The sequence below is a fragment of the Gymnoscopelus microlampas genome (genome assembly GCF_963454915.1).
Source record: "Gymnoscopelus microlampas genome assembly, chromosome: 1".
NCBI lineage: Eukaryota > Metazoa > Chordata > Actinopteri > Myctophiformes > Myctophidae > Gymnoscopelus > Gymnoscopelus microlampas.
Genome location: NC_139962.1, coordinates 41122759 through 41148864, shown reverse-complemented (window position 1 = coordinate 41148864; position 26106 = coordinate 41122759). Strand labels below are relative to the sequence as shown.

Genomic DNA, 26106 nt, shown 5'->3' with positions numbered 1-26106 from the left:
AAAAGAAAGCACAGCTCACGGTAACTAAAGCTCCACTACTGGCTAAGAGAAACGATCCGTAGATAGTATAAAACAATTAAAAGAAGCTTTTTGAAACGCTTCTGCCTTCCGGTGAAAACAAATGGAATTCTGGGTAATGCAGGACTCAGCAATAGACCTGCAGTGACGGTAGTGACCGTGGCTGCTAAAAAAAATGTTTTGGACCTGCTATGGACCAGAGCTAGTCTCCAATGTACTTGTTAAACTTCTTCTTCTGTTTTCCTTCGTAATTTGCCTTGGGTAAGTAAAAATAAATTAAACTTTTTTTAACGGATTTCGGAGAGACTGTATGCATGCATCGTGTGCCAGGAAACAGCAGAAGATGCTATTTCATTCAATTCAGGTGCTTGACTGTGTTAAAAACATTTTATTTATAGAGCGCTTTCAGGGTAACCAATCACACAGAGTTCAGTGGAAACGAGGAATAACCCTCCATAATACTATAAATACTCAGCAAAGCCAGCAAAGTAAATTACTTCCCTTAGGAAGGCATGTAAAGGGCTATTACCTAATTAGACCATTATCTAATCTTTAATAAAATATATTTCCCTTTTAAATGAATATTGTCTTTTAAAATAAATTTCTTAGGTAGTTTGTTTTAGACAGGGGAATTAGAGATAGGAAGCTACAGTATTTGAGGAAGCTACTGTATTAGAGTTTAAATTAACAATGAGGATTTTACAGTCTTTGGTGACTTATCTACAGTGAGGGAACAACATGCAATATAGACATCCAGTCAGAATGGAAACAGTGATTTCATTATCTAGTCAGCTACCGGCGTGCTCGGAACATTGTCTTTTCAAATAAACTCAAAAATGTCTATACCTTAACAGCCGACTTGATTCACAGGAGCCGTTATCACCACACATGCACCGTGGCCATGAGCATTATGTATGTGTGTGTGTGTGTGTGTGTGTGTGTGTGTGTGTGTGTGTGTGTGTGTGTGTGTGTGTGTGTGTGTGTGTGTGTGTGTGTGTGTGTGTGTGTGGGTGTGTGTGGGTGTGGGTGTGGGTGTGTGTGTGTGCACACACGCATGGTTGAGTTTGTGTGGCATGTTGTGCTACTTTGGGAGGTAAACAACCTCCCTTCATTGCATGAGTGTGAATGTATGTGTGTGAGTTTGTGTATTAATCCAAGAAGTAAACAACCCCACACTCTCTCTCACTCCCCCCTCTCTTCTCTCTCCCGCTCCCTCCCTCCCTACACACACACACACACACACACACACACACACACACACACACACACACACACACACACACACACACACACACACACACACACACACACACACACACACACACACACACACACACACACACACACACACACACACACACAAACAGTTAGGGTTTAATGGAGCAGAACTCAGCCTGGTGCCCATTAGCCTGATAATTAATAATTTCTCCCTGCCACCTAACACACTTATCAACCTGCAGAGGTGTGTGTGTGTGTGTGTGTGTGTGTGTGTGTGTGTGTGTGTGTGTGTGTGTGTGTGTGTCGGGTTAAAGTGCTCTGCAGTCATTATAGCTAAACATTTCTAAACACAAGCCTGCTTTAAGAAGCTCCAATAACACTAGTCTGCTCTCTCTCTCTCTCTCTCTCTCTCTCTCTCTCTCTCTCTCTCTCTCTCTCTCTCTCTCTCTCTCTGCTGGTTAAATTATACAATGACCTCCATGTTTGTAGAGAAAGACCTTAAATGCCTTCATTTATTTAGTTGATTTTTGATGTTAAAAGAAATATATAAAGTGATTAAAATGGGCAGAATGGTCTCTACTTCAAGCATCTACAAAGTGGTATTGGAGGGAAGACATTATCAAATCTATGTAGGCCTACACAAAAAATAGATGTACTGTCAAAATTCAATGAAAGAACACATTTCTTCTCCCAGGGTTGTGGAGTCTGCCTGGGATACAAATAACATATTATAACTTTCTATTCTATTGGACGTCGTCTCGCTTTGCATGACAGATATCAAAGGGACTACACCATGAATTTTAACTTTTTCTTCTTTTTTGTGTGTTTTTGGTCTCCCCTACCTCTCTTCTATCCCCCTTTTCAACACAGAACCAGGAGATAACATGCATACAAACCGGCTCAATATCGCCCGTGCCAAACAGGACAATGTGGTATTGCAGGTAAAAGTGCTTTATAAGCCAGAGAGAAGTTAGTTGGAATGAGTATATCTGAGGCTTGATTTAGGCTCAAACCTTTTGAAAAACGTTTGAGGGACATAAACAATATGATATTAAATATTATTATTATTTTTTAAATTCATGGTGTAGATCCTTTAAATGTTTGATGTATGCAGATGATGTAGTTCTGCTATCAGCCACTAAAGAGGGTCTACCAAAGAATCTAGACATCCTGCTGCAGTTCTGTCAGACCTAAACTCTGAAAGTGAACCTTAATGACCAGCTCTAACGAGCTTCACATTAGGCACCCAAGGTCTAGACAACACCCATATTTGGGTATAAAAGTAAGCTCTACCATTAACTTGAGCTTGGCAGTAAATAAACTGAAGGAGAAAGAGAGAAGGGCATTCTATGCCATAAAAACAAACAAAAAATGAATTCAAATTTAAATCCAATCAGGACCTGGCTCAATACGTAACTATGACGTAACACAAATTGCATTATATGGCAGTGAGCTGTGGGGTCCACAACAAAATGGTACAACCACCCAATAGAGATCTTGAATGTTGAAATGTTGAATTCTATAAAAACATTCTTAGAGTACAGAGAAAGACCTCTAGCCATGCATGTAGGGCATAATTAGGCCAGCATCCATTACTAATACATATTCAGAAAGAAGCCATCAAATTAATTGTACACCTATTTGAAAACAAAGCCCTCACCTGCCAAGAGATCAACAGGAAGGGTCCACTCAGCCAGTTAGTCCTACAGAGCTAACATCAATATCACACACCTATCACACAAGCTACAAGACAGCACTCATACAATCTTGCCCAACCAAATTATAAGCAAACAAAAAGCAAATGATTTAATTTATTGCAAAGCTACCACAAAGTCTCAAACCAAATTGAAATGTTATTTGGCTGTAAACAAACTTGAGGAAGACACTGACCAAGTACGGGTGCATTTCGCCTTTCCGACATGTTGCCTTTCCGACGTTAACGAACCCTATACCTAACCCTAACCCTAACCCTAACCGCACGCGGAAGCCACTAGTCGGAGTGGCGAGATGTCGGAATGGAAGGAGCACCCCACCAAGTACAGACTCAGTGACCACAAACTGGCCATTGAAAAGGGCAAGCCAGAGGAAGAAATGGCTCCCAAAAGACAGAGTATATCATCAATGCAAAATGAATGTGCCTCAGACAGAGCAAAACTGTCTGAGGCAAAAAAAAACAGTCTTTGATACACTGTTTCAAATGCATTTCATATACCGGCTTTGGCAATGCCAGAGAGTGAGAGAGAGAAAGAGAGAGAGAGAGAGAGAGAGAGAGAGAGAGAGAGAATTCCTTACCGTGATGCGAGTCCTCACAAGTAGGCATATTATGTCAAATATTGCTTCTTTCTTGGGATCTAAAGCAGGGATGGGGGAAAAAAGACAGACATACTGGTAAAATAATATGAGGCCTTAACTGCCTGACTCCCTCCCTTCCCTTCACCCCCTCCATCTCTCCATCTGTGTGAATAGAACATCAAAAGGCGGTGAGGTGGATAGGGACTGACGGAGTGCTTGGTTGGTATGCAGGCAGACAGCTCTGCTCTGAAGGGCTGCTTAAGTGTTTGTCAAGACTTAAAGTCATTGTTCTCCTCTCCTCACCTCCTCTCAGATCTCAAACACCTCCCCCCACCCCCCCACCCCTTCTCTGTCTCTCTCTCTCTCTCTCTCTCTCCTTTCCTTTCCCTGTTGTATTTTAATGGAGCATTTTGCTGCACAGTATCCTTTTTGTGTGTGTGTTGGGTGACACCACAAGAGTGTGTGCGACTGTTTGTTTTTGCATGAGGTTGGAAATGTCTATGTGACGTCAAGGCAGCTTGCAGGGCTTATAGTCGTGTGTGTGTGGGTGTGTGTGTGTGTGCGTGCGTGCGTTGTTGTGTGTGTTGGGTTGGATGATATGGAGGAAATATGAATGTGATAAACTTGTTGGATATTGCGATGGAGATACAGTATGATGTGATAGAACATAATGTAATGTGTCTCTGCGCTGAGCTGTTATCACTCGATAGAGACACCATCCAAAAACAGAGACCAACTGACTTGCAGCACTTAGAATAAAGAAGCTGACAATGTTTGTCACATGTTTACACTCGTAAAGAATTAAGAACCAGAGCACTGAAAATCTGGCATACTGTATGTTCTCCGTGTGCATGGCCAGGAATGGAAGTATGTCTCTTTTGTGAAATAGGTCTGGTCCTCTGTGAATTGTTTTCGCAATGATGATAAAAAAAATACCATACATAATGCAGATCTATTGTGTACACTTACTTGTATTGCTATACTTGTGGAGGCCAAATAGTAGAATTTCAGAAATACACATTTTGAGGACAATTGTCCTGGTCCTCAAAACAGAAATGGTTGTTTTATGGTTTAGAAATATTTTTTGAGTTAGGCTTACTAGGAAAATATTCAGAACCCCCCAGAAGCAAAGATTTGAGTTAAAAATGTTCACGATTTAAAAAAAATATATAGTGCCGTGCTATGAGCTTGTATATCTGCTATTCTTGAATAGCGAAAGAAATCTAAAAAAGACACTGATGGATTCCTTAATGGGTTAATACAATGTTCGGAAACGAGTAAAAAAAAAATCTGGATGAAAATGCTATTGTCTGATGTGCTGGTGGCGTGGATCTAGCGACCAACAGCAGAGCAGTGAGGTTTCTATAGCTACAGTGTACAGTACAGGGTGTGCTTTGAGCTACAGTCACTTGGATGTGCACACGCCACATATACAGTACAGACCTTTTGGTGTGACGTGCAAATGCATTTGGTCATAGATACATAGATAGTATACTTTATTGGTAGTTTAAAGAAAATAACAACAATGACATTAATTAGGACAAAACACCAACGTGGATTATACACAAAAAAAGACTTCGCTTGTTTCCATTGTGGTCCACCTTGAGACATAGAACAACATGCAACATACTGCACAAACAACCATGAAACATAGATACATTTATCCTTACATATAAAATTGGGAGCAATACATATAGGACAACAGGTACCCTAAGAGAAGAATCCAATGCAGAGTGGGCTATCCGGGGTAGGGATCTAACTACTGTATGACCAGTTAGTGTGAAGATGGAGCCATGATTGGAGGTCATTCTTAAATCTTGCAAGATAATTTAGGGATTTCAGGGCTGAAGGGAGGGCATTCCACAAAAGCAGTGGCTGCGTGAAAACGCATGGGTGCGTATATTGGTAGGTTTATATCCACAGTTATTCTGTAGCATCCATAGATGGACTAGTAATATTGGGTGGAGCAGACGCCTTTGCTCGCGGTGAAGGGGTTTCCAGGCGCAAGCCAACAATGGCCATGAGCAAATTGAGCTGTGACGTAATCGTTTCTCAAACTCTCCGGTTTCCATGTCTACACATGGTCCACTGAATCGGATTTGTCCGTTTACAAAAACATCAGTTTTAGCAGTCAAAAACGCCATATTCGGTTGGCTGAGAGGCCCAAATACACAAAAAAAAAAAAGTGTTTAAAAAGTGTTTACAAAAAGATCCATATGCCCAGGCCTACTAAGTTTAGGGAGGTTTGCAGTTGCATGCTGGTGTTGTGTGTCGTGCATAGAAAATAGCCCATCTACAAACTCACAAAGTGTCGCCTTGCAACGTGCTGTGAGCTTGTAGATCAGATATTTTCGGTGCACGACACCAGCATGCAAGTATAAATCAGGCGTTAGGGTTAAAACTGGCTAATAAAATGTATTTATAAAATTGCTGTCGTAAAAAAAAAATTGTGCGTGTGCGTGTGAGTGTGTGTGTGTGCACGTGCGTGCATGGATATACATAATAGTGAACTCACCGTATAGGACAGTAGACTGTGGAGTAAACAGAATCCAGCATCCTGCAAGGTTGTGTGTTCTAAATCAGTTGACATCGTGTTTGGTTCCACTAATGATGCTGGTTTGACATCCTCCTTGCTCTGATCTACAGCAACGTGACACAATGCACAATTCAAGCCTGTGTTATTTCTATTGTAGGTGTGCTCTAGTCTAAAGCAAAGGACAGAAAATGAAATCAGAAAGTAAAGGATGCTTTTAAAATGCTGGTGTGGTGCAGACCCCAATGCAAAACAGCGAGACCAGGTGAGACAGGTGAACAAAGACTGCTTTGAAACATAAAGCACATATAATGATCCAAAAAAGACTGACTGGAGAACACTGATATACACATGGGGGGTGATTACAAATTAGAAACAGCTGGTGCAGGATTATAGAACTACTGTATGTCAGGGGTCAGCAACCTTAAATGTCAAAATAGACATTTTGGACAAAAATAAGTAATCCAGCAGCATTGGCAATGAAAGCAAACAACTCTGTCCACAAACCTCAGTTATCTTTATTTTTTGCATTTGGAATCACACCGGTTTGTTTACATCAGCCACCCGTCTTGTGCCTCGCCAATAAATGTTTCGCAGGCTATGACGCAAATTGATAGAAATGTTGAAACTTTGTATTTATTCGACACATTTTTACAATATTGGAAAACGTAAGACTAAGAATGTATGTGTCATGTTTGTTCCATTGGCCCACAAAAAACTTAAAATATGTCCTTGTTTCACAGATATCCTTTCCATATCGTTTCTTACAAAATAAATACAGTATATCTCTGTTTTATATTGTTGCGGTTATGAAATAAAAACAATAATCGATAACATGTCTTGAATTGTGCATTGTCCTGTGACCTGCCCTACACTTCATTGACACTGTAGTGCAAATAATGATGGCACAGCACACGCTCACGTAATATAAATCAGCTATCCATCCAGCATGATCCATTCACTAGTTCATCCCTCTATCCTCTATCGTCCATCAGTTCATCCGTTAGTTCATGTCCCATCTATTAAATACACTGATAATTCACTACAGTATTGTCTGAACCGTCAACATATTCCGCTTAGATGTGAAGAAAAACAACATTCTTTAGATGTTTCTACCATTTTCTTTTCAATTTTGCTTATCTTCCTTCCTCCTAGAGATCCTTCCTCTCTTCTCAGCCCTCCATCCCTGTCTCACCATCAAAGTAAGTAGGGCTGTCTGTGTGTGCATGCAGGCGTGTGCTTGTGTGCGTCCGTGTGTAAGTGCTTGTGTGTGTTCAATTCTGCGCGCGCAGAATGTGTGTGTGTGTGTGTGTGTGTGTGTGTTACACTCTAGGCCTGTAAACAAAAGCAGTTGTGTCTTTAAAGTCCAACCCAACATTATGGAACTGTTAATCGCTGATAACCCTGCAGCCTCTCTCTCTCTCTCTCTCTCTCTCTCTCTCTCTCTCTCTCTCTCTCTCTCTCTCTCTCTCTCTCTCTCTCTCTCTCTCTCTCTCTCTCTCTCTCTCTCTCTCTCTCTCTCGTTCACTGTTTACCCTGTCTGTCTGTCTGTCTGTCTGTCTGTCTGTCTACCCTGTCTGTCTGTCTGTCTGTCTGTCTGTCTGTCTGTCTGTCTGTCTGTCTGTCATCTCTCTGACTCTATTTCTGTTTTCTCTACTTATGTTTCTCTCTCTGTGTCTCTCTCTCTTTCTCTCTCTCTCTCTCTCTCTATCTCTCTCTCAGTTCTCACAAGAGAGTACCATCTAGTCATGGTGTCTGTTTGGCTAATCACAGCTGTAGTCTATGTGTGTGTGTGTGTGTGTGTGTGTGTGTGTGTGTGTGTGTGTGTGTGTGTGTGTGTGTGTGTGTGTGTGTGTGTGTGTGTGTGTGTGTGTGTGTGTGTGTGTGTGTGTGTGTGTGTTGGTACCAGTGCCAGTGAAGCAGATTATGACTTTATTTTGGCGAAGAACGCTGTAATTCCTTTAAACCAACAAAGCCTTTCCATTAGCCCCCCGCTGCTTTGCTCAACACACACACACACACACACACACACACACACACACACACACACACACACACACACACACACACACACACACACACACACACACACACACACACACACACACTCACTCCAGAGGCCCTTACAGAATGTTGTGCTTACCACTTGGTAAATCTCATGTGTAGTTGGGTGAAGTCAACAACATAAGCGGGGTGTGTTGAAACATGAGCAGCATAGATACAGTACCGTAATGTAGTCATTCTACAGATTGAAGCCATGTATGTTTTAGAGTTCTCAACGGGCCTGAAAATTAAGGCCCGGACCTAACTGGGCCCTACTGGGCCTGAACAATTACCATACTTTTAGGCCTGAAAAATCCGAAAAGGTGTAATTAAGTGCTTAATGTCCTCAAAGTCACGCATCCAACAAGCTTTGAACTGAGATAATGGCCAAAATATCTTGAAAACGTCCACTTTCGCCGATTTTTGATTCGGCGGTTTTCGATTCGCCGATTTTCAATTGAGTTTTGGCAATTGTTTCCGATTGTTCTTTAATAACACGGGCTAGGAAGGTCGACGGCTACAAACTAGACACCCGAGTAAAGTGCACTTTGAACTGCATCCAACACATCCACTGTCATTTCCGTCAGCCTTACCGTTAGGCCGCTAGGGGCAGTTGAAAATGTGTTTTGGGGGGTAATAGATAGATAGAACCCAAGGCTCAGCCCGGCCCGACTAATTAGCATAGATTTTGGGCCTGGCTCGGCCAGAAGACGTCAGGTCGGGTCGGGTTTGGGCAGAATTTGAGAACTCTATGTATGTTTCCCTCTGTAAAGCTCCAGCATTATAGCCTACTACAGTATTGATTTGGTAATTAGTTCAGAATGCAGAGCCAGCAGAGATTTCACTTACACCCATAGGGCGCGCCAAAAATGTCACTGTTTGTTGCAAAAACATGATTTCTTCACCAAATTAGGTACAAATGATGACAGTGAGAATCAAACACAGTTGATATTTCACACTGTTCGCCTGCAATCAGCTTCCAAAATGAGTAGGAGAGGCCTATTTCTTACCCTGGCCTCAAATTAGAATCGCAAGTTTGAACGGCATCCATAGAGTGCACCTTCAAAAGCACTTCCATGTCAGGTGGCACCACAAATGTTCACCCATGACTTACACAGCCTTGGTTACTGTACACAAACCCAGCTTGGCGGATATATTCGTTTTTTATAATTTATTCAAGTTTTTCCTTTAATTTCTCAGCGAATCTTCTCACGGCATGATTACATAAAAGTCCATGCAAAGACGTGCATAGACACACATTTGCACCAGGACGGTCCGGGAGATGAAAGACGCAAATGATGCGAGGCAAAAAAATGGTTTATATCTGGAAAAGACAAACTGGCAGACAGACAGATAGACAGACAGACAGACAGACAGACACATGCACACACACAAACACACCAGCTGGGAAATGCAGGCCTGCCACTGAACAGGATTACCTGTGTCATGGGAGGACTGCATATCCCCTCATCACACACACACACACACACACACACACACACACACACACACACACACACACACACACACACACACACACACACACACACACACACACACACACACACACACACACACACACACACACACACACACACACACACACACACGTTTTTATCAGTCTGCCCAGTGAACCATTATGAATTGTGTGTGTGTGTGTGTGTGTGTGTGTGTGTGTGTGTGTGTGTGTGTGTGTGTGTGTGTGTGTGTGTGTGTGTGTGTGTGTGTGAGTAAGAGAGAGAGAGAGAGAGAGAGAGAGAGAGAGAGAGAGAGAGAGAGAGAGAGAGAGAGAGAGAGAGAGAGAGAGAGAGAGAGAGAGAGAGAGAGAGTACGGAAGTCTCTGATGACAAGGATTAGAGACTCTTGACTCAACAATCTCTCTCTGTCTCTCAGCGACAAACCAGGGCACGTACGCACACACACACACACACACACACACACACACACACACACACACACACACACACACACACACACACACACACACACACACACACACACACACACACACACACACACACACACACACACACACACACACACACAGTAATAGTACAGCACAGAAAAAACATATTTCTATTTACCCTCACAGCATGGGACTGTACAACATCTAAAAATATTCAACAATATAACATACTCATATAACGTTATTACTGTGGTTACAGTATTGTTCTTGCTCAGCTTTATATACAGTAGTATAAATTATTATGCTAACCCACGTTACACCCACAGTTTTCAAAGCGCACACACACACACAAGTCATATATCAAACCAAACGGCTTCATCTGGAATCACATGCTTATCTTTGATAAGCGCTATGTTTTATTTCTTAATTGATATTAATGTATAATGTATTATTTAAATATTAATTGATGTCCTTTTGTGCCCATATATAGAGATCTCTGTATCTATCTGTCTACCTGTGTCCCTTTTATGCCCATATAGGGCGATCTCTGTATCTGTCAGTCCTTATCCCTTATATCCTTGCCGATGCGCGTGCTGAGTTTAAAGTCGGTCGGTCTCACATATGTGTATGACCACATATACACGAATCCACAGACGCGCTGCCTGTAGGCGGCCATTGCTGCGGTGTCAACGCTCCGCGGCCGCGACACCGCAGCAATGGCCGCCTACAGGCAGCTACAGGCAGCGCGTCTGTGGATTCGTCTATAGGCATAAAGGTCGGATCTGTGGCTCTGGACAGCTGGATCCCCATATATGCCTATATGGGCATATCGGGTTTGTTTATGGTTACGTCTGAGTCATAGCAATCTGGGAACCCATCGCCAAATAAAAAAGTAAAAAACGCCCTCTGCTGTTTTTTACTATTTCACTTAGCTCTGGGGGGAGCAAAATGGAGCACCCGTGCGCAAGGAAACCGGGGTTTTGGTCTGCCTTCAGCGTTTCACTTCCGGTGGTGCGACTATGTTTTTATTCCCACTAACAATATTTCTACACGGAACACTAACACCACTTCTCCCAGAGAACATGGATCGTTTTGGTTATAAGCCCACTTGTTTCTATGATGAAAGAGCAAGTTAAAATGTGAATATCTTTCCGTGGTTTTGTCTGCTCCGAGGACGCTATTGTTAAATGAGTTTCGGTTTGTTTCTAGTGGGGAAGGATCGGCAGACACGTAAATCCCGCCCACTACATTTGATTGGGTAAAGCGCGGCCTGCTTCCTGATCTGAAGGCACGCCCACTTGTAGGCCAGTGCGTACACGATATGACGAACCCCGCCGACAGATTCAAGTGGAGAGCAGAATCTGTTCTTGAGAGATTAGAGTCATAGTGATATGCTTAGTATACGTATATGGGCGTATCAGGTTTGTTTATGGTTGTGTACGAGTCCGCCCGCCATCCGGCCCTACCATTAGCCAATTTCGGCTGCAACCCACAACTTCTGTCGGGGCAACCACACTTGCAATTTCCCAAAATTGTATAATAACATATTCATCTCTACAGTATAACATAATATTTATGTAATATACATTTATTACTGTAACATATTCGGGGCAAGGTGTCCCGATATTGGAAAATAATTGTCAGTAATGTTTTAATATCAGTAATCCTCATCACACAATATCAGTAATGCTCGTCATCAGGAGACCACAAGGGGAGGTAAACGCAAATTCCATTGAAAGGAGGCATCATACCACGTGCTGTTTACATTTCTGACTAATAAAGTATTCAATCAATCAATCAATCAATCAATACATTGTCGTTCTTAAAGGAGCGGCAGGGCTCTAAAGGATGGCGATGTCAGTCTGTCCATCCACCACTTTCGTACCAAACAAGATATCTCAAACACTCCACATGGAGTTAGCTGTGCACCTTCATGTTCCCCAGAGGATGGCCCCTATTGATTTTGGTGATCCAATGGCCTTTCCTCTAGTGCCACCATTAGGGCAAACTTAGCCTCAGAAGCGTAATTTCTCCCATGAGTCATCAAACAACAAATCTACGGTACCACAAAGCTATGTTTGAAAGAAATTGTACAGGGCGGGACTCGGTTATGATCCATCCTCATCAATATGGTACGTGAAAGGGGTACCTTTTGCGGTGACCAAGGATTTTCACACTATCACAGCTCTAAATACATCTTTGAAAATATAATTTATGCTTTGAATCAATATAATAAAATATATTATTTAGTTAATACTTTACCAAACAAATGAAAGGACGACTTCATCCATTTTCAACCCATCTTCATATACAGTAGTTGGTCCTCACTAATGCTCATGCAAAACAATTATGAAATGTTTCTACTCTGAGGAGAGGTGTGTACACTTAAGAAACCCACCTTTCAGTGACATCATCGTTTTCAGTTGTTTTTTTTTAAACAAGATTTCTACGCTTTTTATGAAGATTTTTATTAACGTGAGAACAATGGCATTCATTAACTTTCCAGGAATAAGAGGCCTGCAGTTTTAATTAGCTTGGATTCCTCATCAATGATGTCCCTGGTAGCCAGGTTTCTAAACTGTCCAAAGCCAACCTCTGAGACACAGAGTGAGTAAACAAAAAATGGTGCCATATCATCATGAGCATTAGTGAGGACAAATTATGAAGAAATGTTGAAAATGGGTGAAGTCTTCCTTTAATAATGGTGCTTTAATATGTAAAATGTATTTAATAAATCTTAACCTAATACTAAAACCTAACACACACACACACACATACAAATGCACAGAGGTCATGACAGAAATACATAGATTGTGGCTCCTGTGAGTGTGTGTGTGTGGGTGTGTGTGTGTGCGTTCTAATTGGAACATAGGGTCAAGGGGTTGAGACCCAAGGAGACACAATAAGTGTCGTAGAGTGACACCTCTCCTCTCCTCCTGTCTCATATCTGTAGCAAAATAAAAGATACAAATGAGAGAAAATAATCAAGAGAGAGAGGGAGAGAGAGAGAGAGAGAGAGAGAGAGAGAGAGAGAGAGAGAGAGAGAGAGAGAGAGAGAGAGAGAGAGAGAGAGAGAGAGAGAGGGGGGGTCAGGTGAGAGAAGAGGAATGGGAATTGCAAGTCAGTCCGAGTGAAAGCAATGGAGAAAATGAATGTGAGGAAAGAAAGAGAGCACTTAACCCCTTGTTAGTGGGACCATGTCCCTATAGCACACACAAACACTTACACGCTCTGTAGGCTATGCTTGTCTCTGTCCGCACGTGTCTCTGTGTGTGTGTGTGTGTGTGTGTGTGTGTGTGTGTGTGTGTGTGTGTGTGTGTGTGTGTGTGTGTGTGTGTGTGTGTGTGTGTGTGTGTGTGTGTGTGTGTTAAAAAAAGAAGAGGGAAGAAGTGAGACTAAAATGAGAGAGATTTAGTCATAGAGGAAAAGAGAAAGAGGGATGAAGTGATGGAAGAAACAAATGAGCAAGTGCAAGTGAGAGAGAGAGAGAGAGAGAGAGAGAGAGAGAGAGAGAGAGAGAGGGGGGGAAAAGAGAGAGAATGGGCATCAATTATTTAGTGAAGGTAACTTGAAGCTTCCTTGGATCAGGCAGATCTAGGATCAGAATGCTGCCCCTTCCCCAGAGAGAAGAGACAATGAATTAGGCTGAATTTATTAGAGAGAGAGAGAGAGAGAGAGAGAGAGTGAGAGTGAGAGTGAGAGAGCGTGTGTGTGTGTGTGTGTGTGTGTGTGTGTGTGTGTGTGTGTGTGTGTGTGCACGCTCCTGTGCACCTACACCTTGGTTCTTGTCTCAAGCGTCCAATGCATGTGCAGGGAAACACAAGCGTGTGCGCGCAAACACACACACACACACACACACACACACACACACACACACACACACACACACACACACACACACACACACACACACACACACACACACACACACACACACACACACACACACACACACACACACACACACGCCCAGTGAATCCCAGTCTGTTTCCAGGTTCATTAATAAAACAGCAGATCTTTATACGTGCTCTTCCCCTCACAGACTTCCCTTTCATCTTCTGTTTGTTCACACACACACACACACACACACACACACACACACACACACACACACACACACACACACACACACACACACACACACACACACACACACACACACACACACCATGAATTCCATTGTGTGTGTAATGTGTATGTGTGTGTGTTTAAACTCTGCCTGGGATTTGGGGAGTGCCTGCCTGTTTGTTCAGACAAACACCAGCCAACCTCATGGCGAAAAACACCAACAGCTGATCTGGGTTTCAATACAGTTCCACTGGTTCACATCAGCCATTTGGTCCCTATAAATTTCACATCCACAGTCACACCTCAAAGTAACACAAGCGGACCCAATCAAAAGTTGCGAGATATTAGACTGGATTTTTATATTTGATATACATAGATGCTATACAGAAGTTCCCGCTGGCGTGTATCTCTTTTGTTGGTAAGAAGCAAATGTCACTGTTTTGGTTTCTATGCTACTGGATCAAATCCTCGTGAATTTGACCAAATAATTGGCAGCTGTGTGTGGTGGGGGAGTTATTTCCATGTGGTTCCTTCAGCAACATGGTTGCTCGCAGAGCCATTTCCACCTCCAGTAATGCTTGAGCTTTACCGCTTGGTCAGTCGCCATATTATGCCTATAGGGAAGATACAGCAGTTGAGTCTCAGGGACTCCTATCAACAAAGGCAAATAAAGACCGGGTAAGTGATAAATAAATATATTTGACAGAAGTGACTTAAAGATCTTCTTCACTATGGACCCCCCTGTGTGTGTCTTGAATAAAGACTGAATTTAATTATATCTTTTGTGAGTGGCAAATGTTTCACAACACCCATTCCATGAATTTCACCCCCGAAAGCCTTTTATAAACATCTTTTCTATTGAAAGTGGACAGGGGCGTCTTTCCCACGGAAATGGCGTCATCCGGCCGGAAAATGGAAATGCACCGGTTTCCTGTTTCTCCCGGAACTACCACACTAGTAACAAAAAGGAATTTCACACTGTTTTTATGGCATTATATGATTTGAAGATGGAAAAACAACAGCAAAAGAATATAGCTGCAAGCAGCAATGAGCGGTTTCGAGAATAATGGCAGACTGGCAGACTGTGACAGAGTGGCAGACTGGCAGACTGGCAGACTGTGACAGAGTGGCAGACTGGCAGACTGTGACAGAGTGGCAGACTGGCAGACTGTGACAGAGTGGCAGACTGGCAGACTGGCAGACTGTGACAGAGTGGCAGACAGACAGACAGACTGTGACAGAGTGACAGAGTGGCAGACTGGCAGACTGGCAGACTGTGACAGAGTGGCAGACAGACAGACTGGCAGACTGTGACAGAGTGGCAGACTGGCAGACTGGCAGACTGTGACAGAGTGGCAGACAGACAGACAGACAGACTGTGACAGAGTGGCAGACTGGCAGACTGGCAGACAGACAGACAGTGACAGACTGGCAGACTGGCAGACTGGCAGACAGACAGACTGTGGCAGACTGGCAGACTGGCAGACAGACAGACAGTGACACAGTGGCAGACTGGCAGACAGACAGAGAGACTGTGACAGAGTGGCAGACTGGCAGACTGGCAGACTGGCAGACAGACAGACAGTGACAGAGTGGCAGACTGGCAGACTGGCAGACAGACAGACAGACAGACAGACAGACAGACAGACAGACAGTGACAGAGTGGCAGACAGACAGACTGTGACAGAGTGACAGAGTGGCAGACTGGCAGACAGACAGACAGTGACAGAGTGGCAGACTGGCAGACAGACAGACAGACAGTGACAGAGTGGCAGACTGGCAGACAGACAGACAGTGACAGAGTGGCAGACAGACAGACAGACAGTGAATTTTAATAAAATAGAAATTGTGTAGATATGATAGTATAGATACAATACCTTCTGTACTAGAATAGACATCAAGTTCAGGGGAAATAAACACTCATGTCATTTAAATCAACATGGAAAAATGATTATATACTATAGGCTTTATTCATTCTAAAGCTGTGTATTACTCAAGCCTGTTACACCACAGCACAACACATGCATGAGGTGAGGCTTGAACAGGGGACTTTGAGTACCAAAGTACTCAAATTTTCAGAAAATAGAAGATCTACAATCTCTTAGCACATCACATTGTAGATCGGCTGTATGTGGTTACTGTAGGTGTATTAATAATTACATCTGCAAAGGAACAAGTAACTAAAGCTGTCATATGCTGTAATTGTAGTAGAGTAGAAGTAACAAAAATGGAAAGTAAAGTAAAAGTACCTCAAAACTGTACTGTGCATTGGTCATGACAAAGGCAACACTGCATATGAGTAGTCTGGTTCCCTGGTGTATAGAGCATTGTTAGAGGTATACACTCATTTGTTTGTTAATGTTGCTACCCTTTAAATGGCCATGGCCAATAGTGTGGCATTGGGCGCTTAAAGTTAAAGGTAGGGTAAGTGATATTTTTTGGTTAAAACAAAAAGTATTTTGTTAAAAGGTTAGAATACTATATTCTGATAGTAATCATTGCTATAGAGTGTTTTTTCAGTAACAGGACTCTCCCCGTCTCTCCAGTTCTTTAATAAACAGAAAATAAATGTTTCGGTAGGTGTCAAAATCTCAACCAATCAGGAGAAAGTACCCATTTTTAAGCTTAATTTCGATAGTGTTCCAGTTCCAATTTTGCCTGCTCATTTCTTAGTGTCATCACTTCCAATTTCACTTGTTTAATCTATATCCTGATTGAGTTCTCTGCCCTGGTTGGATAAAATTGGAAATGAAACTGAAACTGAAACGAAAATGCATTTTCTGTTTAATAAAGAGCTGGAGAGACAAGGAGACTCCTAATACTGAACAAACACTCTATAGCAATGACTACTATCAGAATATAGAGCTATTTAACAATTATTTTAACCAATGCAAATCACTTACCCTACCTTTAAATATTTGAAAAAATAAACATAATTTCAAATAAAAAGCCACCAGGCCACTAATGAGTTGTGAGTGAAGACAGGTGTGATTGGTGATGAGTGAGAAGGGTGGATCCAATCCATGGGAATAAGGATAATTCCTTTAACAATTCATGTAAGTCTTGCTTCCAATGACGGCCTGTGAGCAATTAGGGATTAAGAGTCTTGCTCAGGGACAAATTGCATCGACACATTTGCTGGCCTGGCTTGGAATCGTACCTGGGGTAACCAGGGCCTCTGGCTCCTTAGGTAGGATCACTAACCACTCAGCTATAGCCACCCCTAAATAGGAGGAAGGTTGCTGACTAGATAGCTCTTTTCTATACCCACCCTGACTAACCTTAACCTCAGTAAAACAACGACCTAACCTCAAGAAACACTATTTGTAAAATAAAGAATTTATTTCATTTCATTTAACAATTGAATGTTTATTCATTGATACAGTCATGTTGTGTGCAATGCAATTGAGTTGAGGTCTGCATGAGGTGAGATTTGAACCGGCGACCCTCTGGTATCAAGACAGATGATTAAGCCATTGGGCCAACAGACCCGAACTGATGAAAAGGGAGTTCACACACATGACACACTTTCACGCAAATTGCTCAGAAATAGTGGATTTAAATGTTTTTCAAACTGCTCAAAATTGCAGACAATCTAAGGGCGGAGTTTACTGGTTAACAATTGCACATGCATTCATTGATACAGTCATGTTGTGTGCAATGCAATTATAATGAATTCTACATGACGTGGGATTCGAACCAGGAACCCTGTGGTTTCAAGGCAGATGATTAAGCCATTGGGCCAACAGACCTGTACTAGTGAAAAGGGAGTTCACACACATGACACACTTTCACGCAAATTGCTCAGAAATCCTTGGTTTAAATGTTTTTCAAACTGCTCAATATATTTCGGAATGGAAACTAGTGGAAAATAGTCGATCTACAAGCTCACAACGCGTTGCTATCTAAAAAGGTGTGAGATTGTAGATCGGCTATTTTCACAAGAAAGTATGTCATACATAAAAAACAATTACTCTCAAAAGCATTTCGTGTTATTGTCTAAACATTGCACATGTCTGAATTAACAGGGTCATGTTTTGTACAATGCAATTTAAATGTGAACTGTAATAAGTGGGATTCGAACCAGGGACCTTCGGCACATGAGACTCACACTCTACCGGCGGAGCTATCCAATACACAGCCTTAGACAGTGAAAAGGGAGAATCCAACAAAACAAAACAAAAGCGCGAATGAAGTACGTCATACATTGAAAATAACTACTTTCAAGTATGCATTTCTCGTCATCTTTAAAGGAGCACTTCACCCCTGGAAGAACTTTTGTAGTATAATATTTGTAGTAGATAACAGCAGCAAATTTTGACATTTGCACCCTATGGCCAGAACAATATAGAAGTATGTGTTTTTGACTGGGGTTTGACTGGACTGCAGTATTACTACAATGACCATAATGCTTTGGGGCACTGCCCTTCCTTGATGGGAGGGGAGAATGCGTGGGGGTGTGGTCTACATTGTAACTTTCCCCTCCCAGTTCTCACTACAACATCAACACATGTTGATGTTGTCATCAACCAGTGTTGCCATGTCTGCTTATTATAAGCGACTCTGGGACTTTGTAAATATTGGTAGTTGAGGGTTACTTTTTTTGGGCTTGTTTTTAAATACATAGATAAAATAATTGTGTACTTGTCCACGGACCCTCATCTGAAATTATAATTTCTGCCAAGGACCCCTGTACCAGATTTGTGTTGTTAAAATGTTTCAAAAATATTCCATACATTTAGTGCTTTTTTTACTCAAGATTTCTTAGAAAATAGCAGATCTACAACCTCACAATGCGTCACATCGCTACGCGTTGTGAGCTTGTAGATCGGCAATTTTCAAATAGCCTATGTCTAGGTTTCAAGTGCTCTTGGCCTAAAGGTATTTTCTTTTGGGCTTGTTTTCATAGATCTGGTTGCTTATTTCTCTCACAAGATCTGGCAACACTCAATCTTCGCTGCTGTTGTATTGTATTCTGTATCGATTGCATCTTTTAGCAAACTAAATATCATGTGTAAATTAGCAGAGTAGCACAAAGTGTGTGTGTGTGTGTGTGTGTGTGTGTGTGTGTTCAACATTCCTTCCCAGTTCCCACCATGAAGACAGTCCGGTGCTGGTGATGTCCATCTAGTCGGGACATCCATGGCGTTGAGGCATAGTCAACAATATAATAAAACAAAACGTTTCATACTCATGTCATGCATTTTTCCTTATTTCTGAGAACATAATGTTTCACTGTCATTTACAGTTATATTCTTTGGACTAAACTTGGCCATTACTTTAGAATAGATGACATGCTAATGTTCAAATACTCTTGTCATACACAGCCGAATCGTTTTCTTTTTATTTTCAACTGAGACAGTTTCATGCTTTCAATTGGTGTATATGGATAATGTTAGGTTTTACTATAGCCTATTGTATCTAAGACCAGTAAAGTTGAATCCAACGTGCTGGGGTCCCCAGAAAAATAATGATTGCATGTCGAAGTAAATACTAAGAGAATGAACAAGAGTTTTTCACTATTATATCTGTAATGCTTACAAGTCATGTAATTATGTACCATATTCTGCCAAATGAAAGACCATCTCCTATCCTATATCATGAAACAGTTCAAAAGAACCCTTATAGATTTGGGTGTTCATACATTTTGTCATTATAAATGCTTACACAATGTAGAATATACCAATGAGTAGAGCAAGCAGTGTGTAAATGTAACCGTTTTATTTAGAAAAATAATATATATGGCTGTAGTCCCAGGTCTTCAACAGCAGTTCCATTTTTGCAGGCTGATGACGACTTTCTGTCCTGTCATTGGAAAGAACACATTAGATTAGACTTGTAGTTTACATGGATATCATCCGACGTGATACATAATTTGTTCTTAGTTGCATGCGCACCGAAAATAGCAGACCTACAAGCTCACAAAGTGTTGAGTCCGCGACGCGTTGTGAGCTTGTAGATCTGCTATAAGGCGGGGACAAACGACGCACCCTTTTATTTTTCCCTCCCTGCACAGAGATTAATTAATTTCATGTAACCATACTTTTTTTGTGAACAAGAGACACTTGTCTTCTCCCATTACCCGCAGTCCGTTTTAATTTTAGTGAAACGAGTCGAACGCAATCAGTAAGTAAAGTGACGTTGTGCTACTCTACGCACACGGCCGTCAGTCGGGACGAAACATGTCAGTCATGGCGGAGCTTCAACCTGGTGTTTGCACTTTCTACATGTACAGACCGTACATCTACATAAACGTTCAAATTTCAAATATAAAGTGCTGACCTCATGCCACGGATGTTACAATTTGAATCGGGTGGGTCTAAGTACCAGTATCTTCCGTATTGTTTAATAAAAAGCATTTTAATCCAATCGGTGGCCATTTTCTCCTTATGCTTTCAATTACGCGACCCTATCGGTTGGGATGTGTATTGCACTCTGATACATTAAACATCTATGAGAAAATGGCCACCGTTCGGATTTAAATGTTTTTTTATTGAACAATATGGAAGATACATGTACTTAGACCCATCCGATTCCAATTGTAACATCTGTGGCCACGGGGTAAGAATTTTATATTTGAAATATGAACGTTTATGTAGATGAAAGGGCTGTGAATGGAAAAAGTGCCAACACCGAGGCTACATCAAAGTCAACAATGACAAACGTTCCGTTCACGCCAGGCTCCACAAGCTAGTTTAGTCTACCCAAGGGATATACAACATGAGATTATAGTGATAGTGGCAACTTTACAGCATGTTTACTTACTCGAGAGACAAGCGTCCACCGTCCACGGTCCGTGTACATTGTCAGTTCCACTAAGAAACATCCCCGACGGGTTGTTGCTCCTCACTGCCCGCCTTAGCTGCGTGTGGGTCCGGGTACTAAAGTATAACTCTGATATGTTTACACACGCCATGACAGTACATGTGTGAGGTAGCTAATGGGAGTTGCCGAGTGGGGAAATGTTTGGGAGACACCCTCAGGGGCCGGTCCTTTGAACCATGGGCGTTGGTTTGGGTTTGAACTACACCTGTAGTCACCTGCAGTATGTAGTTCGGACATAAGGTGAGACACGGCTGAAAACGTCATTTTCCGCGTCATTTGACGCTTTCAGCCGTGTCTCACGGATCAAACGGATCAAAAATCTAAAAACACAGATACAACACAAAAAAAACACCAGGATCATGTTTATGGGGTCCTAGACTTCATGAAAAAAGGTTTTGGGTGAAGTGTCCCTTTAACAATTGCACATGTATTCATTGGTATAGTCATGTTGTGTGCAATGCAATTATAATTAAGTCTACCTGAGGTGGGATTCGAACCGGCTACCCTATGGTTTCAAGGCAGATGATTAAGCGATCAAGCTATTGAACCAACACACCTGAACCTGTGAAAAAGGGCCTCAAACATGTATTTGACACAGTTTCATGCAAATTGCTCAGAAATCCTGGATTTAAATGTTTTTCAAACTGCTCAAAATTGCAGACAATCTAAGGGCAGAGCTTACTGGTCAAAGTGATACATGTGTTCCTCATGAGTCAAGGCACATGTGTAAGCAGGTTTAACGGCTGTCGGCCAAACGAGGCATGACTTTTGCCTGTTTAAAGTTTGCATTTTCAAAAAATTGCTATAGCGCCCCCCTTTGACCAATTGGAGTAAGATTGGTTTCAGTGATACTTGGAAGGACCCTCTACAATATTGCAAAGTGTCAAACAAATGTGAGTCTGCATGTATGTGTTAGGGGCAGATGAATAATTTAAAAAAAGCTGCAATTTTCATTGGCTTATAAAAGCTTAACGTTTTCACTTATGGAAAATCCGCTAAGTTACGTTTGTCGGCATTGGTCCAAAGTTCATGTGTATACAGTTTCGTACAGATTGCTCATAAATCCCAGGAGAAGTGATTTTTTTACTGCTTTTTACTGCTTTTCATAGAATTCGAAATGGTGGGAGATCTAAAGGTCAGAGGTCAAAAGTCAAACAGTGAAAGTTGTTAGGCATGAGGAGACGCATGTGTGTATCGAAGTTTCATGGCTGTAGGTCGAACAGGGCATGAGCTGTACCTGTTCAAAGTTGGCATATTTCAATTGAGTGCTACAGCGCCACCCTTTGGCCAATGGTTGTGAGTTTCGGGTTTTCGCCGTTTGGCATAGCCCTCTACCATATTGCCGAATTTCATAAGAAGTGACCAGGCGGTTAGGCCAGAACTGGCAAAAACGGCGGAAGAATAATAATAATAAATATAGCTGCAAGCAGCAATGAGCGGTTTCGAGAATAATGGCAGACTGGCAGACTGTGACAGAGTGGCAGACTGGCAGACTGGCAGACTTTGACAGAGTGGCAGACTGGCAGACTGTGACAGAGTGGCAGACTGGCAGACTGGCAGACTGTGACAGACTGTGGCAGACTGGCAGACTGGCAGACAGACAGACTGTGGCAGACTGGCAGACTGGCAGACTGGCAGACAGACAGACAGTGACAGAGTGGCAGACTGGCAGACTGTGACAGACTGGCAGACTGGCAGACTGTGACAGAGTGGCAGACAGACAAACAGACAGACTGTGACAGAGTGGCAGAGTGGCAGACTGGCAGACAGACAGACAGACAGTGACAGAGTGGCAGACTGGCAGACAGACAGACTGTGGCAGACTGGCAGACTGGCAGACAGACAGACAGTGACAGAGTGGCAGACTGGCAGACAGACAGACAGTGACAGAGAGAGAGAGAGAGAGAGAGAGAGAGAGAGAGAGAGAGAGAGAGAGAGAGAGAGAGAGAGAGAGAGAGAGAAAAGAGAGAGAGAGGGAGAGAGAGAGAGAGGCAGTGAGAAAGAGAGGCAGTAAGAGAGAGAGCGAGAGAGAAGAAGTGAACATGCATTAATTAACAAAGTCATGATTTTTGTTCAGTAAATTATATTTGGACCGGTTAAATTGAGGTTTGAACCAGGGACCTATAGACTTGTGGGTAGACAGTGTAAAGGATAAGGATAATTCCAGGTCCGTTCATGAAAGTCCTTGCGGTCTTGTTTCCAATGAGGGCCTGTGAGCAATTAGGGGTTAAGAGTCTAGCTCAGGGACAAATTTCATTTCATCGACGCATTTGCTGGCCTGGCCTGGAATCGTACCTGGGGCAACCAGGGCCTCTGGCTCCTTAGGTGGGCTCACTAACCACTCAGCTATGGCCACAGTACAGACTGAGCCATTGGATAGACAGAATTGGATTTCATATGTGGTAAGTTATCATACAGCATGGGTTGCTTATTATATACATACAAGCTCATAACGCGTCACATTGTAGATCGGCTGTATGTGGTTACTGTAGGTGTTGTATTAATAATTACATCTGCAAAGTAACAAGTAACTAAAGCTGTCATCTGCTGTAATTGTAGTAGAGTAGAGTAGTAAAGTAAAAGTACCTAAAAATTGTACTGTGCATGTGGCAGGTGTGATTGGTGATGAGTGAGAGGGGTGGATCCAATCCATGGGAATAGGGGGAATTCCAAATGATGATCACCTCAACGCATTGTTGGGGACAGGGATCGAACCAGCAACCTATGGATTCACAGGCTGCCTCTCTTCTCATTGAGCTAGAGATATGGCCTCCCTGGTGGTGTCTGTTGATATCTATAGGTTTTTCCGTCCATTATGAACCAAGCCTCTATTTCGCTAACTACTGTAGATCACTGGTTCACAAAACATTTACCAATAAAGTTTTTTTTTTTGTCTCCTCGGACTGGAAACTAGTGAAAATAGTCGACCTAAAAGCTCACAACGCGTTGCTATCTGAAAAGTTGTGAGATTGTAGATCGGCTATTTTCACAAGAAAGTATGTCATACATAAAAAACAACTACTCTCAAAAAAGCATTTCATGTTATTGTTTAAAAATTGCACATGTCTGAATTAACAGGGTCATGTTTTGTATAATGCAATATAAATGTAAACTGTAATCAGTGGGATTTGAACCAGGGACCTTCGGCACATGAGGCTCACACTCTACTGGTAGAGCTATTGAATCGACAGCATCAGATAGTGAGAAAGGAGAATCCAACAACACAAAACAAAAGGGCAAATGAATTACGTCATACATTGAAAATAACTACTTTCAAGTATGCATTTCTCGTTATCTTTAACAATTGCACATGCATTGATACAGTCATGTTGTGTGCAATGCAATTGAGTTGAGGTCTGCATGAGGTGAGATTTGAACCAGCGACCCTGTGGTATCAAGGCAGATGATTAAGCCATTGGGCCAACAGACCCGAACTGATGAAAAAGGAGTTCACACACATGACACACTTTCACGCAAATTGCTCAGAAATGCTGGATTTAAATGTTTTTCAAACTGCTCAAAATTGCAGGCAATCTAAGGGCGGAGCTTACTGGTCAAAGTGATAGATATGTTCCTCATTGATACAGTCATGTTGTGTGCAATGCAATTATAATGAAGTCTACCTGAGGTGGGATTCGAACCAGCAACCCTGTGGTTTCAAGGCAGATGATTAAGCTATCAAGCTATTGAACCTACACACCTGAACCAGTGAAAAGGGAGTTCAAACACATGACACACTTTCACGCAAATTGCTCAGAAATCCTGGATTTAAATGTTTTTCAAACTGCTCAAAATTGCAGACAATCTAAGGGCAGAGCTTACTGGTCAAAGTGATACATGTGTTCCTCATGAGTCAAGGCACATGTGTAAGCAGGTTTAACGGCTGTCGGCCAAACGAGGCATGACTTTTGCCTGTTTAAAGTTTGCATTTTCAAAAAATTGCTATAGCGCCCCCCTTTGACCAATTGGAGTAAGATTGGTTTCAGTGATACTTGGAAGGACCCTCTACAATATTGCAAAGTGTCAAACAAATGTGAGTCTGCATGTATGTGTTAGGGGCAGATGAATAATTTAAAAAAAGCTGCAATTTTCATTGGCTTATAAAAGCTTAACGTTTTCACTTATGGAAAATCCGCTAAGTTACGTTTGTCGGCATTGGTCCAAAGTTCATGTGTATACAGTTTCGTACAGATTGCTCATAAATCCCAGGAGAAGTGATTTTTTTACTGCTTTTTACTGCTTTTCATAGAATTCGAAATGGTGGGAGATCTAAAGGTCAGAGGTCAAAAGTCAGAGTGTGAAAGTTGTTAGGCATGAGGAGACGCATGTGTGCATCGAAGTTTCATGGCTGTGGGTCAAACAGGGCATGAGTTGTACCTGTTCAAAGTTGGCATATTTCAATTGAGTGCTACAGCGCCACCCTTTGGCCAATGTTTGTGAGTTTCGGGTTTTCGCCGTTTGGCATAGCCCTCTACCATATTGCCGAATTTCATAAAAAGTGACCACGCGGTTAGGCCAGAACTGGCAAAACCGGCGGAAGAATAATAATAATGAAAGTGTAGAGATGTAATAGCTTTCGAAGCCTTACAGGCTCTCGAAACCTAATAATAATGAAAGCCAAGGAATGCAATAAGGCTTCGAGCCTATTGGCCTCGAAACCTTAAAAACACAGCTCACGGTAACTAAAGCTCCACTGGCTAAGAGAAACGATCCGCAGATAGTATAATATATATATAACCACTTCATATCGTTTGATGGAGAGACAATACAATCATGACTGATACACCTAATGAAAATGTCCCAGATTATAGAGAACTTTAAATTATAACAATCGGTTTAGAATTGACCAAGCTGTGGTTTATTTAAATACGAGTGCTCACCATCAAACATTTGACGTTTGGTTTTGATTGATCACTTTATCTCACCTCTTGTATTTCACTCTATGGGGGGGGGGGGGGGGTGATTCAAATAAGCCAAATTAGATGCCAATTCAAACAAACCATGCATCTGTTAAGAACATATTGTAATAAGCCCATGTTTCCAGGGCTGGAATAATTTGGTGTATTCATCTTTCACAATGACAAAGCTGTGTCTATGACCTAAGTTATTAGCTTTCCGCTGTGTGAGTGTACTGTAGGTTTTCTCCAGGATGTTGTCCTTGTGTAATGGAGCAACATAACATCCGGCTGTGGATTCCGTCAAA

The 26106-nt window shown here is 42.1% G+C and overlaps 1 protein-coding gene and 1 long non-coding RNA gene across 2 annotated transcripts in view; both read right to left on the bottom strand.

Moving 5' to 3' along the window:
* The window catches only part of esrrga (estrogen-related receptor gamma a), a 205803-nt gene that overhangs the window by 158936 nt on the left and 20761 nt on the right, over positions 1 to 26106 (bottom strand). The window contains exons 2-3 of the mRNA XM_084059566.1: positions 6044 to 6168; positions 3529 to 3587 (exon numbers count right to left, since the gene is read on the bottom strand). The gene's annotated coding sequence lies outside the window, so the exon portion shown is untranslated. The remainder of the gene's footprint in view (positions 1 to 3528; positions 3588 to 6043; positions 6169 to 26106) is intronic.
* LOC311047543 lies at positions 19785 to 21173 on the bottom strand. The gene is made up of 2 exons (XR_014601012.1): positions 20844 to 21173; positions 19785 to 19883 (listed from the first exon to the last, which is right to left on the bottom strand). It is a non-coding gene; the product is annotated as an uncharacterized lncRNA (long non-coding RNA).